A 5,526-nucleotide genomic window follows, 5' to 3' on the forward strand; every position below is an offset into this window, starting at 1 on the left:
GCTTGCAATGCCTGCTCTGTTTCGTTGGTCCATCTCTTTACAGTCTTTACTACAGGTTTAGCAGATTTAAGTGTATGCCTGTAAGTTGGTATAAGATGAACCAGGCAGTGGTCAGAGAGTCCAACAGCTGCTCTGGGGATCGAGCGATATGCATCCTTTATTGTGGAGTAACAATGGTCCAGTATATTACTGTCTCTGGTGGGCAAGCGCTTCTAGATTGGAACAGCATATCTTCTTTAACGCTGTAACATCTGTACCCCACCTTTCGTTGATGTAAAAACATGTCCCGCCACCACGTGATTTCCCAGTTGATTCTGCGTCGCGGTCCGCTCTGAACAGCTGAAAGCCCGGGAGACTCAACGCGCTGTCCGGAATGGCGTTGATCAGCGCAGCAGCTCCGCCGACTACAACGTTCAGCAAAACGTCCGAATAAACGAAATCCGGTAGAAGATTGTGTGGCGTGTTCTGCCGAATGTTCAGCAGCTCATCCCTGGTAAAACTGATCGTGTTTGAGAAACAAAAAACAGGAAAAACTAACAAAAACAGTACAAACACTGGAGAGTCAAACACTGAGGCTGCCGTCTGCGGCGCCATCGCATTAGAAGAAATATTGTATCGTTAACTGTTAATTTTTTATCTGCATCTCTTCATTTTTTTCACGTTTTGTTATGCTGCTGCCTTATGTTTAGTTATTGCTGCTTAAATGTACTTTTTTTTCCCACATCAATCTACACTCCATACACCATATTGACAAAGCAAACACAGAATTTTCACAACTTCGTAAATTAATTAAAAATAAAAAAACTGAAATAAGTACATTGCATTAACTAAATATTTAGCTGAAGCACCTTTCACTCTTGCTGTGTGCTTAGGTTCATTGTTCATTTTCATTAAGACTCAATATTTTGGTGCATTAAGCTTTTCTTCTACTCTGACGAGTTCCTCAGTCCCTGCCGCTAAAAACAGCCCCTCAGCATGAGGCTGCTACCAGCACACTTTACTTTTGGGATGGTACTCTGCAGGCTTGCGGTGTTCGGCCAATCACAATGCACTGGGTCAGCTGGCCAATCAGAGCAGACTGCGCTTGTCAAAGGAAGGGGCTTTGTTGAAAACGACGTGTTTGCGAGAGGCGGGGCATAGAGGACCTACAATAATGTACAGTATTTGAAAAATAATGTGTTTTTTTTAACATTAAAGCATGTCAACATATTCTGTTACACCAAATACACAAAATAATGATCTTTAAAAAAGCATCATATGACCCCTTTAAGTTTTTTATTTTTAATAAATTTGCAAAGATGTTAAAAACCTGTTTTTTGCTTTACCATTATGGTGTATGGAGTGTAGATTGATGTGTGAAAAAAGTAATTTAAAGCAGCAACTTAACAAAATGTGAAAAAAATGAAGGGGTATGAATATCTTTTCGCAAGGCCCTGTATATAGAAAACATGAAAAATATTTTAAAGGTCTCGTCATTATCTTAATCACTTGGTGTCCCCCTATTGGCTGGTGCCCCAGGGCACCCGCCCAATCCTGTCTATAGATAATCCGGCCCTGACCAACTGCTCCGGGTGCGTGTTCATGGTGTGTGTGTTCACTACTCACTGCTGTGTGTGTGCACTTGGATGGAATACTCGGACACCATACTTGGCTACACATCATGTCCCTTTCACTTTCACTGTTCGCATGTCTACAATCCCAGTTCTCCTATGAGTGAATGACTAAGGTTGACTGTTGAGTCTTTTGCTTTTTCGCTTTACGGAAATTGGCAACGATGCTACTCGACCACTTGGAGTAGATATAAGGCACTGCTGCTCATCTTTTGTCGGGACTTAATTGTAGTACTGTACAAAATTACATCACATGAAACACAATTCTGTATTATCAAGAACTGTACAGGAACTCACAGCAATAATGTCACAATAATCGACCCAACCGGCTCATCGGAGAACAGTTGTGTCACAGCATAAAATGGTACTAGGAACACTGGCAACCAGACTGCCACATTAATTCACATTAGCATGACACAGCACGAAACAGAGGTCATGTGGCAGTGGTAAATGCAAATCACATTAATTTTTACTGCATTTATATTTTCCCTAAGAGGGAATCAAAAAATGCAAAAGCACTTTAGAAAAGCTTAACTTTGTATTTGAGGACCACCCTACTGACCATGTACATAAATTCTCGCTAAAATAAACCACCCTAATGGGATACACCGAACCTCTGTCCAGCTTGTTCGAAATGATTTCCTCTGACCACTGGGCCATCCGTCACAGAATCTATCAAAATCTGATCATGTTTGTGGAAGTGAATCATGCCACGAACAAAGGAGATCTCTGAGTACCTCAGAAAAAGAGTTGTTGTTGCTCATCAGGCTGAAAAAGTTACAAAACCATCTGTAAAGAGTGTGGACTCCACAAATCCACAGTCAGACAGATTGTGTACAAATGGAGGAAATTCAAGACCATATTACCCTCCCCAGCAGTAGTTGACCAACAAAGATCACTCCAAAAGCAAGACAAAAAAAAAGCTAATAAATTCTTAGATTTTACTCGCCAGTGTGTGAGTCGCCAGTGAGGAGGCTAAGTATACGTTTAGCACAGCTATATTTTCACTCGTCGAACACTCTGACTGAGCGCTTTAGAGTTTCACTCTCCGTCAAGCGATCTGTACTATTCATCTCAATGGATGCACAGCGTGCCTGTATTTGATATCTCGATACACTCTTAAATAATTTATATTCTTGAAATATGTTTATGTAGTTGAAATAAATCGATTTAAATAAACAAAGTTTTGAAATTATTATATAACATATAATATATATTCCCCAAACAGAATATTGTGCTATGAAAGAGATATTTTTGAATAGCTATCACTTAAATATTTTTTGAAAGTGAAAGTATAGAAATTACCTGCCATAAAACAAATGACAAACGAATTTACCGTCTCGGCCTACTTGTCACATAAACCTTGGTCTCGTCTAATATTAGAATTTGAATATTCTGTTAGGAAAGAAATAGTGATTGTGCCAGATAGGGAATATCGATGTAATACAGTTTGTGTGTAAATAGGCTATGTTAGCCTACTAAAAATTATAAACAAACTCTGACGCACTTTCTATTAAGAAATATGCTAAAAAGTACACGAAATAGGAAATATTTTTGGTAAAGATCAGATGAGTTACTTACAGCAAATACAATTTCAAATGAAATTAAAATTATAAAGAGGATCTTTTTCGTAGTCTGCGACCTTTTTTGTTGTTGTTGCTAGGGGGAATTATACGTTGACTCATAGCCCGAACGCGATTTCTACTGAGGGGACTCCAACCCCTTTCCTCGGCCCGATTCAATATGCTGTTCAGGGGGCCCAGAAACCATAGCGGCGCCCCTGCTGAAAAGCATTCATACACAAACTTTTACAAACTAAAAGTGTTCATAAACCATAAAGGGATCTTGCTATATTTAGAGCTGCTTTCATTTTTGATATGATATGGGAAACACCTAGCAAACAAAGATTTGTGATGGGATTCCCCCACAGTCTAGTTCAGGCTAAATGTATTATTTTGGCCTCACTTTATATTATATGTCTTTAAATGCTATGTTCAACATTTAAATTAATCATTTAATGCAATGCACCTATTACATACCTATGAAACAACATTTGCAAATCATGCACCTTCTGTCAGACAGATTGTGTACAAATGGAGGAAATTCAAGACCATATTACCCTCCCCAGCAGTAGTTGACCAACAAAGATCACTCCAAAAGCAAGACAAAAAAAAAGCTAATAAATTCTTAGATTTTACTCGCCAGTGTGTGAGTCGCCAGTGAGGAGGCTAAGTATACGTTTAGCACAGCTATATTTTCACTCGTCGAACACTCTGACTGAGCGCTTTAGAGTTTCACTCTCCGTCAAGCGATCTGTACTATTCATCTCAATGGATGCACAGCGTGCCTGTATTTGATGTACCATAAACTCTATTGTGAAGGTGCACGACTTGCAAAGAAAAAGAGAGAGAGAGTGAGAGTGAGAGAGTCTTACATACCATGCAGAATTGACGCGCTACATGTAAACGATGGGAGCTCATTAATCCTTTGTGCGTTTTATATTGTTATTAGTAGTAGAATTCGTAGTATTATGATCTTATTAGTATTATTATTAGTTGTTTTTTTCCCCCCCTTTTTTTACACTGAATGACCAATAATATCTTAAGCACCAACACCAGTCCTAAGTTCAGTTAAAATGACAAATATGCATTCATGGTTACCAAGTTTTAATTCTAATTACTAAAGTTCTATCATCAAATAATGTTTGATTATCATAATATCATATTATAATGCTTGACTGACTGATGTTAAGAGTGTACTTTCAGATATTTAAATGTATATAAATCGAGCTGCGATCATGAGGAGTGTCAAACATAGCCTACCGTAAGACAGAAGAAAATGTATCCGCTCACGTATCCGCTGATGGTAGTTTACATCAAAACCGTCGAAAATACAGTTTACAAAACAGAAAAAAACTACTTTTACTGTAATTGAAAGTAATTGTGAACAACCAAGTACGAATAAAATGGCGACGATGCCGCGAAATGGTGTATATCCTATCCTACGTAGGCTACTTTCACTTTCTGTTCCCCTCCCAAATCGCACCATTGCGGTCTTCCTCTGTGTTCACACGTTCGTGACGTAATATGGCAAGCCGTATTAACATTTAATCTATAAACCGTACTAGTATCTATTTTCATGCTTATTTTTTAGATAGTATCTTTTCCATTATGCACTAGTACTCAGGCCCTTTACTGATCTAGCCATCAAATACTGCAAGACAAATTACGTATTCATCAGCATTTTGCTCAAAGGACCACTAATCAGTGTTGCCAACTTAGCAATTTTGTTGCTAAATTTAACAACTTTTCACACTTCCCTAGCAACTTTTTCTTCCAAAAGCACCTAGCAACAAATTTAGCTATTTTTAAAATGTATTTGGCAACTTTTAGAAACTTTTGATAAGTGACTCAAACGATAAAAAAGCACACATTTTCCATCTAAATCACACAAAATTAGGAAACCAAAGATGCCTAGCAGTACACACATCACATGAATTAAGTTAGCTGCTATTTGCAATTGTTTAATTTAATCATTTACATTTACATTTAGTCATTTAGCAGACGCTTTTATCCAAAGCGACTTACAAATGATGACAATAAAAGCAGTCAAAACTAACAAAAGAGCAACAATATATAAGTGCAAATGACAAGTCTTGGTTAGCCTAACGCAGTACATGTAGCAAGGTGTGTGTATATATATATATATATATATATATATATAGATGAAACCTGTATTGAACATTTATTAGGCCTATAATGTGTATATAAATATGTGTGTGTATATATATATATATATATATATATATATACACACAGGGTTTGAAATTAACACCCGCCAACCTGCCAAATGCGGGCAAAAATCAGCTGTGGCGGGTAACGCTGTCAAATCACTAGCCAATTTGGCGGGGTACTTT

General features: G+C 37.8%; 1 protein-coding gene across 1 annotated transcript in view; it reads right to left on the reverse strand.

Moving 5' to 3' along the window:
• Positions 1-4,580, reverse strand: part of LOC107669850 (uncharacterized) — a 34,653-nt gene extending 30,073 nt beyond the window's left edge. Inside the window, exon 1 of the mRNA XM_016462278.1 lies at positions 4,433-4,580. The gene's annotated coding sequence lies outside the window, so the exon portion shown is untranslated. The remainder of the gene's footprint in view (positions 1-4,432) is intronic.
• Between the last annotated feature and the right edge of the window lie 946 nt (positions 4,581-5,526).

Source organism: Sinocyclocheilus anshuiensis, unplaced genomic scaffold (assembly GCF_001515605.1).
Source record: "Sinocyclocheilus anshuiensis isolate Anshui unplaced genomic scaffold, SAMN03320099.WGS_v1.1 scaffold272, whole genome shotgun sequence".
In the NCBI taxonomy this organism is placed as follows: Eukaryota; Metazoa; Chordata; class Actinopteri; order Cypriniformes; family Cyprinidae; genus Sinocyclocheilus; species Sinocyclocheilus anshuiensis.